This window comes from Sorghum bicolor, chromosome 5 (assembly GCF_000003195.3).
Source record: "Sorghum bicolor cultivar BTx623 chromosome 5, Sorghum_bicolor_NCBIv3, whole genome shotgun sequence".
NCBI lineage: Eukaryota > Viridiplantae > Streptophyta > Magnoliopsida > Poales > Poaceae > Sorghum > Sorghum bicolor.
The window spans coordinates 69,182,542-69,194,758 of record NC_012874.2 but is presented as its reverse complement, the minus strand read 5'-3'; the positions used below and the strand labels follow the sequence as shown (position 1 = coordinate 69,194,758).

General features: G+C 47.7%; 1 pseudogene; it reads right to left on the bottom strand.

The window, feature by feature from the left end:
- Window positions 384-12,217, bottom strand: part of LOC110436015 — a 30,698-nt pseudogene continuing 18,864 nt past the window's right edge.

The window sequence follows — 12,217 nt, the reverse complement described above, 5'->3', positions numbered from 1 at the left end:
ACAAGAATAATACAAGAATAATATACTACAAATATATACTAAAAAATAATACTACAAATAATATACTAAAAAAATAATACTACAAAATAATACAAGAATAATATTAATATATTACAAATATATACTAGCATAATATAATTTATAACAGGTCAACACTACACTTATACTAATGTACTAAAAACTATTACTAGAATAAAATACTAACATCATGCATTATTTTTTAGTGTGTATATATATATACTTAATATATATACTAGCTAGCATTCATTAATTATTATTTTTGTGTACAAATATATAGAAATCACTAAAATTGCAAAGTGATTGATAAACTGCAGTGGAGTATTTATTATATATATATATATATGTATATATATGGTTTTGGATTATACATTGCAGTGGACGCGCGCGGGGCCGGGCGTGGAGATTGAGACGTAGATGGCGGCGCTGGTGGAGATGGTGGTCGCGGCGGCGGCGCTGGTGGCTGGAGCTGACCGCGGCGGCGCTGGAGACGGCGGCGCTGGAGATCGGCGAGGTCGCGCGTGGGCAGATGAACGGGCGGCGGCGCTGGATACGATGAACTCGACGAAGACGAAGACGAACTGCTCAGATCCAGGACGCCCATGACTTAAATAGAGGCGGACCCTTTAGCACCGGTCCGTGGCTGGAACCGGTGCTAAAGGGCCTTTAACACCGGCTGGTGTTACGCGCCGGTGTTAAAAGGTCACCCTTTAGCACCGGCTCGTGTTACCAGCCGGTGCTAAAGGGTCCCTTTAGCACCGGTTCCAGCCACGGACCGGTGCCAAAGGGTCCAGCGCGCGCTAGGGCGGGCTCCTGAAATTTTGAGGACCCTTTAGCACCGGTTCCCACTATGGGCCGGTGCTAAAGGCCCATTTTTTTAGTTTAGGGTTTTTCAATTGTTTTATATATACAGTTTATATTATAAATTGTATAGTAAATTAAATATTTTGCATAATGTTTTTTAAATAGTGACATATATTGTAATTTGTTTTAATGTACACATGAAAATTTTTAAACTTAAATATCTTATTGTATTTTTATAATTTACAATGATTTTGTAAGAAATGTTTAGTATTTTGTTAATGCAAAAATATATTATTCCAATAAATTTACAAAAACTATATCCAATGAACTGGAAATTTATTTTCACATCATATTGACGTAAAACTTTTTATTTTTGTTATTTATTACTAGGAATGCTAGTTGGGTATAATTTTCATCAAATAAAAAATCATATAAAAATATATATCTTGATGAACACACCCTTTGACCGAACCCTAGATTGTCCCAAATGGAAAAGTCATGAATACAAAGTTTGCTACACTCATCAAGTTCTACATTTTGTCTAATGGTCAACTTTTCATTTGGAAAAGTTTGAACCATTGAATTTTGAATTTTCATAGAACTCATAGCCACGCAGCGGTTTCGGAACCCTACATGGTCTCGAATGGAAAAGTCATGAATACCAATATTGTTCCACTCATCAAAATCTACATTTCATATATAGACCATTTTTGCATTTGACAAAGTTTTGGGAAGGTGTAGTTGAAAATCCACAATTGACACATATAGTTTCATATAGTTTGTGTGAGATTCAAGAATTGGTGGGTATTGTTAACTTAGATTTTCTCAAATGGAAAAGTTGTGTATATAAAAAGTTTAGATCTTGAAGATATCTAACAACTTGGTATTCAAAATATTTTCATTTGAAGTAATTTAGTTTGTCATTTGACCAAGTTTGACCAAGTTTGACCGAAACCCGTCTTGGATTTTATAGAAATGTAACTAGGATTGGCTCAAAATTATCCAAATGGAAAAATGGACAATATATAAAATATAGATTTTGATGATCTCTAACAACTTTGTATTCAAACTTTTTTCATTTCAAGTCATCAAATGGGCTATTTGACCAAGTTTGACCAAAGTCAAAGCATTGGTTTTTACAAACACACCCTTTGACCGAACCCTAGATTGTCCCAAATGGAAAAGTCATGAATACAAAGTTTGCTACACTCATCAAGTTCTACATTTTGTCTAATGGTCAACTTTTCATTTGGAAAAGTTTGAACCACTGAATTTTGAATTTTCATAGAACTCATAGCCACGCAGCGGTTTCGGAACCCTACATGGTCTCGAATGGAAAAGTCATGAATACCAATATTGTTCCACTCATCAAAATCTACATTTCATATATAGACCATTTTTGCATTTGACAAAGTTTTGGGAAGGTGTAGTTGAAAATCCACAATTGACACATATAGTTTCATATAGTTTGTGTGAGATTCAAGAATTGGTGGGTATTGTTAACTTAGATTTTCTCAAATGGAAAAGTTGTGTATATAAAAAGTTTAGATCTTGAAGATATCTAACAACTTGGTATTCAAAATATTTTCATTTGAAGTAATTTAGTTTGTCATTTGACCAAGTTTGACCAAGTTTGACCGAAACCCGTCTTGGATTTTATAGAAATGTAACTAGGATTGGCTCAAAATTATCCAAATGGAAAAATGGACAATATATAAAATATAGATTTTGATGATCTCTAACAACTTTGTATTCAAACTTTTTTCATTTCAAGTCATCAAATGGGCTATTTGACCAAGTTTGACCAAAGTCAAAGCATTGGTTTTTACAAACACACCCTTTGACCGAACCCTAGATTGTCCCAAATGGAAAAGTCATGAATACAAAGTTTGCTACACTCATCAAGTTCTACATTTTGTCTAATGGTCAACTTTTCATTTGGAAAAGTTTGAACCATTGAATTTTGAATTTTCATAGAACTCATAGCCACGCAGCGGTTTCGGAACCCTACATGGTCTCGAATGGAAAAGTCATGAATACCAATATTGTTCCACTCATCAAAATCTACATTTCATATATAGACCATTTTTGCATTTGACAAAGTTTTGGGAAGGTGTAGTTGAAAATCCACAATTGACACATATAGTTTCATATAGTTTGTGTGAGATTCAAGAATTGGTGGGTATTGTTAACTTAGATTTTCTCAAATGGAAAAGTTGTGTATATAAAAAGTTTAGATCTTGAAGATATCTAACAACTTGGTATTCAAAATATTTTCATTTGAAGTAATTTAGTTTGTCATTTGACCAAGTTTGACCAAGTTTGACCGAAACCCGTCTTGGATTTTATAGAAATGTAACTAGGATTGGCTCAAAATTATCCAAATGGAAAAATGGACAATATATAAAATATAGATTTTGATGATCTCTAACAACTTTGTATTCAAACTTTTTTCATTTCAAGTCATCAAATGGGCTATTTGACCAAGTTTGACCAAAGTCAAAGCATTGGTTTTTACAAACACACCCTTTGACCGAACCCTAGATTGTCCCAAATGGAAAAGTCATGAATACAAAGTTTGCTACACTCATCAAGTTCTACATTTTGTCTAATGGTCAACTTTTCATTTGGAAAAGTTTGAACCACTGAATTTTGAATTTTCATAGAACTCATAGCCACGCAGCGGTTTCGGAACCCTACATGGTCTCGAATGGAAAAGTCATGAATACCAATATTGTTCCACTCATCAAAATCTACATTTTATATATAGACCATTTTTGCATTTGACAAAGTTTTGGGAAGGTGTAGTTGAAAATCCACAATTGACACATATAGTCATGACAAATTTTGCATTTGATGATCTCTAACAATTGGAAAAGTCATGAATACAAAGTTTGTTACACACATCAAAATTCACAATTCTCAAATATAGTTTCATACAAAGTCAAGCCGACACAACAGTGAACTTCTTCTTGACGTATGACCCTTGGTTATGATCCTGCCGTAACCATGGAGTATCCTCATTGTTTAACAGAATGCTTGGGTCTTTGTTGACTATGAAGGGCGGAATTCGATCATCCCTTTCGTAATCGCCTGACATGTCTGACTTGTCCTCAATTCCGACAATGTTTCTTTTCCCAGAAAGGACAATGTGGCGCTTTGGCTCATTGATGATTGAGTGGTCATCATTTTTTCCTCTCTTTGGTTTCGTAGACATATCTTTGACATAGAACACCTGACTCACGTCTGCAGCAAGGACGAATGGTTCGTCTTTGAACCCACTATTGTTAAGGTCCACGGTTGTCATCCCATACTCCTTGTTGTGGGGGTATAAACCCCTATACCCTTACGGCTGGACTTGGGCCAGGAGGCTTGGCCCATTACGAGACGAGTTCAAGGCTTGATTTGACAGCTTGGAGTTCCACGCAAGGAAGCAAGATGTGGAGATCGAGCAGGATTCTAGTCGGTTAGAATGGGAATTGATATCGAATTATCCATGGCAATTGTAACCGACTAGGATTAGTTTCCAGATCTGTAACCCTGCCCTCCAGACTATATAAGGAGGGGCAAGGGACCCCCCTAGGACATATCATATTCTCTCAACACAAATCAATACAACCAGACGCAGGACGTAGGTATTACGCCAACTCGGCGGCCGAACCTGGATAAAAAGCTTGTCCGTGTCTTGCGTCACCATCGAGTTCGTAGTTTGCGCACCGTCTACCGATAAACTACTACCGTGGGTATACCCCAAGGTAGACTGCCGACCAGCTTTCGTCGACAGTGGCGCGCCAGGTAGGGGGTGTGCGTGCAACTTTTCCGGCGAACAAGATGGTCACGATCCCAGCTTCCGCGACCGTGCCCGAAGGCCTCACGTTCACCATCGGCCAGATCACGTGGACGACATGCAGCGGCGTCTTCGCGACCACGGTTCCGAAAGAGATCCAGATCCAATCTGAGATCACGCCGTCTCCGACCACACGCATGACGGCTCCAAGCACCCGACTACCGATCCCACCCTACAAGGGAAAGGAGATCGACTGCTCGGACCTTCTCCAAGCGCTCGATCGCGTTGACTCCAAGCTACTTGAAGTCTCCCAGCTCATAGATGGAGTTCGGCATCGGCCCGACCAAGCTGCTCCAGCGGAAGACTATCCTTGCGGCCTGAACAACTCGGCCTCCGTTTACTCACGGCACACCCAATCCGTTTTCAGCAAGGCGGGTTGGTCGCCGACAAGGAACAATCGTCACCACGTCAACATGGTGACAATCCGAGAAATACGGGACGGCCAGGTCTCCAGCACCAACTCAAGCACCGGCTCCGTTCCCACTGAGGTTATAAACACCGAAGACGAGGACTACGACCTGGATTTTCCTTCACACCCTCCGGGTTTCGACCGATTCCCGATATTTCCCCCCGGCGAGGGGATATTGTGTTCAATGTCAGCGCCGACGAACCGGACGTTGATGGAGAAACAGATGACCAGAGGCAACTCCGCGAACAGCGTAACGCCGAGCGCGCCCGACGACGTGCGGACGAGCAACAACAAATGCCACCAAATAATCTCAACGATGCCTTTGACATGGTCGGGGACCAGCCAGTCTACAAAACGCCAAGCGCCAACGTGGCTGTCGCCATGGCTAATCTAGATCGGCTTCCTGATACCCCCGAATGCCACGGAGTCCGGACCAGCATCCGAGCACACCTGATCGCCGCAATGGGACAGACAGCCACTCTGCTCAAGAGAGTCCAGGACGTCTCTTATATGGGAGCCACCTCCGACCAGACTAATCGTAGCCGGGCTTCACCCAGCAGGCGCCACCGCAGCCGCTCCCCCGACAACCGTCGAGGGGACTCACGGCGCGACGATGGCGGTCGGGACGCCGATGGCCGCCGCCAGCAGAACCGCGCACGCGGCCAAGAAGAAGATCAACATAGGGATCTCCGCCACAACATCCCTCCCAAAGATGCCCGGGACCGCATCAACAGGCGCGCCGCAGAGAGAGCAGTCCACGAAAACCTGCGCCGCATCGAGTACGATGCAACGAACGGTCCTCCGGGCCTAAGACAGTTCTCCTCACACCTCCGCCAGGTCGTGTGGCCCCGCAATTTCAAGCTCGAAAAACTTAAAAAATACGACGGCAAGGAAAATCCAGAGAACTGGATCACCCTCTATGAAATCGCCGTCCGATCAGCGGCAGGGGATGAGCACGTCATGGCCAACTACTTCCCCGTAGTCCTCGACCAGGCCGGTCATCAGTGGCTTCTCGGCTTGCCCGAGGACTCCTTCGACTCTTGGGAAGAGCTGCGCCAGGCTTTCATCGACAACTTCATCGCCACATGCGAGCAGCCTGGCAACAAGTATGACCTTGAAAGGATAAGGGACAGGAGGAACGAACCTCTGCGCGATTACATTCGACGATTCTCGGATATGCGCCTCAAAATCCCAAAGATCTCTCATGACGAGGCCATCTCAGCCTTCATCAAGGGCCTGCGATTCCACGAAGCGCTAAGGAACAAGCTGTTGCGCAAACGTCCAACGACGGTAGCAGAGCTCCTCGCCACGGCCAAAAATTACGCCGATGCCGACGACGCAGAAAAACTAATCCGAGACGATGCGAGGGGTCCCGACCAGCCTCCCCGGCGAGATGACGGTCGTGGTCGTTACGACAGCAGAAATCACCGCCGCTCCGACAACCGCGATGACCGAGAGGGTTGGGATCGGCGGCGCGACAGCCGCGACGACTTCAGAGGAAAGCGTCCCCGCGACTACGACCACGAAGTAAATACGGTCAAACGCCCCAATGGACGACGGGACTACCAAAAAGACTACAACAAAACGTTGAAGGGACCATGCCAACTACACCCAAAGTCCAATCATACCATGGAAGAGTGCCGCGTCCTCAAAAGTATCTACACACGGCGGGCCGCTCAAGACGACTCAGCCAAGAAAAATAACAAGCGCGACGGGCACGACCACGAAGATGAGGATGAGGACCAAGACAGGGACCCCCGACACCAATACGTCAGCCCCACTGACGTGGTCCACTCCATCTTCGGGGGTAAGGTCTCCACTGAGTCCAAGCGAGAAAGAAAGCTGTTAAAGAGAGCCTGCCTCAACATAGACAGCACGGACGGGCGGATCGCAGATCCGAAATTCCCCACGTGGTCCTACAGGGAGATCTCGTTCAGCAGGAAGGACCAGTGGGCCGCTATCCCAGAGCCGGGTCGTTTCCCCCTGATTCTTGACCCTTGTATCAACAGCATCAGATTCGAGCGCGTGCTCGTGGACGGGGGAAGCTCCATCGACATCCTCTTCCGCAACAGCCTGCCCGCCCTCAAGATATCCCCGGCACAACTAAAACCTTACGACGCCCAATTCTGGGGGGTTTTGCCAGGTCAAAGTTCAGTGCCCCTCGGACAGATAACATTGCGTGTCCAATTCGGCACACCCGACCACTTCCGAACGGAGTTCATCAACTTCGTAGTCGCGGATTTCGACGGGACCTATCACGCCATACTGGGCCGCCCATCGCTGACAAAGTTCATGGCAGTCCCGCACTACTCATACCTAGTCCTTAAGATGCCCACGGAGAAGGGTGTCCTAACCGTCAGAGGCAACGTCTACACTGCGTACACCTGCGAAGAAGAAAGCTTCAAGATCACCGAGGCGATCGACCTCTCAATCCGCATGGCGGAAACAGCAAACCAGGCCGCACAGCTGCCTCCCGACCAGCTCCGATTACCTGAGCAGGAGACAGCCAGAAAGAACTCAAAGTCTAAGGAGTACAAAGAAGTGCAGCTGGTCGAAGGCAACCCCGAGAAGACAGCCCTCATCGGGGCCAACCTGGATCCAAAATAGGAAGACGCGCTCGTCAGGTTTCTAAGGGACAACGTGAGCGTTTTTGCATGGAAACCCGCAGACATGCCCGGTGTCCCACGAAACCTGATCGAGCACTCCTTAAATGTCTCGAAGACCGCAAGACCAATCAAGCAAAAACTGCGACGGTTCGCTCGTGACAAAAAGGAGGCTATTAGGGCAGAAATAACACGGCTTCTAGCAGCCGGATTCATAAAAGAAGTGTATCATCCCGATTGGCTCGCCAATCCAGTTCTTGTACGCAAAAAGAATAATGAATGGAGAATGTGCGTTGACTACACTGATCTTAACAAACACTGTCCTAAAGATCCTTTTGGTCTCCCTCGCATCGACGAGGTGGTCGACTCAACGGCCGGATGCGAACTCCTCTCCTTTCTAGACTGCAACTCTGGCTATCACCAGATCTCGCTAAAGGAAGAAGATCAGATCAAAACATCCTTTATCACACCCTTCGGCGCATACTGCTACACGACCATGTCTTTCGGACTCAAAAACGCCGGGGCCACTTATCAAAGGGCCATCCAGCAATGCCTCCACGACGAGATTCGCGATGACCTCGTCGAGGCCTATGTGGACGACGTGGTCGTAAAAACAAGGGACGCGAACACCCTAATCGACAACTTAGACCAAACCTTCAAGGCACTCAATAGGTACAAGTGGAAGCTCAACCCCAAAAAATGCATTTTCGGCGTTCCTTCCGGTCTACTGCTCGGCAACGTCGTCAGTCGCGACGGCATACGACCAAACCCTTCAAAAGTCAAAGCCGTACTCGACATGCGACCACCGAAGAACGTCAAGGATATTCAGAAGCTAACCGGATGCATGGCCGCCCTCAGTCGTTTCATCTCAAGGGTGGGAGAAAAAGGCCTCCCTTTCTTCAAACTATTGAAAGCGTCAGAAAAATTTTCTTGGACAGAGGAAGCCGACGCTGCGTTCACTCAGCTTAAGACCTTCCTCACTTCACCACCTGTCCTCACAGCGCCTCAACCCAATGAAGACCTACTTCTTTACATTGCTGCAACCGACAGGGTTGTTTCCACGGCAATAGTGGTCGAGCGAGATGAACCAGGTCACGCCTACAAGGTCCAGAGACCCGTTTACTTCATCAGTGAAGTCTTAAACGAGTCCAAGGCCAGGTATCCACAAATACAGAAGCTTATATATGCCATTCTAATAACGTCAAGAAAGCTGAAGCACTACTTCGACGGCCATCGAGTCCTGGTGACAACCAGTTTCCCTCTCGGGGACATCCTGCGCAACAAAGATGCCAATGGCAGAATCGTGAAATGGGAAATGGAGTTATGTCCATTTTCCCTGGAGTTCCAGAGTCGCACCACTGTCAAGTCTCAAGCCCTGGTCGATTTCATTGCTGAATGGACGGATCTCAACGAGCCTTCCGTTCCAGATGTCTCAGACCACTGGTCAATGTTCTTTGACGGGTCCTTGAACATCAACGGTGCAGGCGCTGGGATATTGTTCGTATCACCCAACAAGGACAAACTCCGTTACGTCCTTCGGATCCTTTTTCCGGCGTCAAACAACGTTGCTGAATACGAAGCATGCCTGCATGGCATACGACTAGCCGTTGAACTGGGGGTCAAGCGCCTCTACGTCTATGGCGACTCCGCTTTGGTCATCAACCAGCTCAACAAGGAGTGGGACGCAACCCACGAGAAGATGGACCTCTACTGCAAAGAAATTCGCAAATGGGAAACCAACTTCTATGGCATAGAGTACATCCATGTGGTCCGGGATAAGAACCAAGCAGCAGATGCGTTGTCAAAGTTAGGCTCATCTCGGGCCCAAATCCCGCGGGGTATTTTCGTCCAGGACATCCATGAGCCGAGCGTAGGCTCCTCCACGGTCGACAAGCAACCCACCGAGGCAATGCTCATAGACGACGCCACTCCGACAACCGGTGGGCGCGACTGGCGTACCCCGTTCATCAAATACATATCAGACGGGACAGGCTTTCAGGACAAAACAGAGAACGAGCGCCTCATCCGACGATCAAAGAACTACATCCTGGTCGACGGAAAACTCATGCGGAAAAACGCAAGCTCCGAAGTACTGCTCAAGTGCACACCCCAAGATGATGGCATCAAGCTCTTAGAGGACATACATGCTGGATCCTGCGGCAATCACGCCGCATCTAGAACGTTGGTCGGAAAGGCTTTCCGAGCAGGTTTTTATTGGCCAACCGCGGTCGGCGACGCAGAAAAACTGGTTCGACATTGCGAAGGATGTCAGTTTTTCGCTAAGAGGACTCACGTACCTGCCCATGAAATTCAAACCATCCCGTCGTCTTGGCCCTTTGCTTGCTGGGGGCTTGACATGATCGGACCATTTAAACCAGCCCCGGGCAATTTCAAGTTTGTCTTCGTGTTAATCGACAAGTTCTCCAAGTGGATTGAATACATGCCCCTGGTCAAGGCAACCTCCGAGAAGGCTGTGGAGTTTCTCAATCAAATCATACACAGATTCGGCATCCCGAACAGCATAATCACCGACCTGGGCACTCAGTTTACTGGCACCACATTTTGGGACTTCTGCGATGACAGAGGCATAGTCATAAAATACGTGTCAGTGGCACACCCACGTGCCAACGGTCAAGTTGAACGCGCTAACGGAATGATCGTCGACGCCCTAAAGAAAAGGTTGTACACCGAAAACGACAGAGCACCCGGTCGATGGATGAAAGAATTGCCGGCAGTGGTCTGGGGCCTCCGAACTCAGACCAGTCGAAACACAGGGGTGTCTCCCTACTTCATGGTGTACGGTGCAGAGGCGGTCCTGCCGTCTGACATACAATTCGGATCTCCTAGAATCGAACACTTCGACCAGGCGACCGCCGACAACGCCAGAGAACTCGAAATCAATTGCATGGAGGAAAAGCGTTTAGATTCATGTCTCCGAACAGCAAAATATCTCGCGGTAGTCAGGCGATACTACAACAGGAACGTCAAGGACCGTTCCTTCGTGGTCGGCGATCTGGTGCTTCGATGGAAAACAAGCCAGGAGGGAATGCACAAGCTATCCACTCCCTGGGAAGGACCCTTCGTGGTGACCGAGGTCACACGACCTACGTCCTACAGATTGGCATACCCAGACGGAACACGAGTGCCTAACTCTTGGCACATCGACAAACTGCGACGTTTCTATCCATAAAGTTTTAATGACTTTCCTTTGTAAGTATCTTATAATTTTTGATAATGAAATTCTCTATTTTTTGCCTATACCTTGTCGCACACAGCACTCGGCAAAACTCCTGCAATGGATGCTCCTAGCGACTACCAAGACGAATACGGTGACACGTCACTCAGATTTTCTTACAGCGCTCAAAACGACAGTCATGACAAAAAGCAAACTTTATTACAAACTTTACATACAAAGTTTACAATAAATACCCTGACGGGCAGATACTAGTCTATTCGTACAGACTACTTTATTGGCCTAGCTGCTCGGGCTGATCACCCGCCTGGCCCTGCTGCCCAGACGAAGGGGTCGGGGCCACCGGCGCCTGGCTGGTCGAGACCGCAGGCGTCGACCGCCCATCTCCCGCAACGGACGCGCCCGACAACTCCCTGGCCGACCTATCTGAACTCGGCTGGTCTGGAGGAGTGGCCGTTCCGCACAGATTGATGTCGCCGATCACCGTCGACGACAAGTCCAGCAGACCACCCCGAAGCTCGTCCGCTTCCTGAGGACCGACTTCCTTCGGGTACCCCTTCTCCAGCCTGCTCAAGTCGACCAGGGGGTAGTGGGCGCGCACCATGCTGAGGACGTGCGCGCCGGCAAACTCCCCAGCGTCCTTCACAAACTGCTGGAGCCAGTCCCACGCCCGTTGCGCCTTCTCGACCGGGGTCAACTGCGGCGCGCGGGGCTGGCTCTCCGGGAGCTCGGGACTGATCAGGTCTAGGACCGAGGACACTCCTTTCCAGATTCTGCAACAGTTGACCTTCCAGGAGTCCCGGTCCTTGATCAGATCATCCAGGTGCTTCTTGGCGTTCACCTTGAGCACTGCAAACGAAACAAAATGTTATTTTCGGCATACTAAACAAACAAAGGGGCGACAGGCAGCAGCCAACAAGGCGGCACCCATTACCAGATAATTCCCGGTCTTTTCGGCCCAATTCCTCTCCTGCTCGCCGCCCGGACTCCAGCGCACCGGCGAGCTGTTGGCCGAGCTGCTTCTTCTCTTGTCGGAGGCGCGCCACCTCCTCCTCCAAGTCTGCGTGAATCTTAAACTGGTCAGTAACGCAAACTATACAAGTACGCAAAGCTGCTCGGAGCGTGTGGCTAACCTTCTTGCAGCCGGTACTGGTCGGCCAAGCGACGAGTGAGGTCGAGACGACGCTCCTTTTCGGCACTCATCTCGGCCACCTTCTCCCCGACTTCCGACCGCAACCGGTCTACCTCCGCGGCAAGGGCCTTGTTCTCGGCCATGACGCCTTCTATCTGGTCAAAGCACCGTTTCCGGTACTTCGCCGTTTTCATTGCGCCCTACAAAGCAA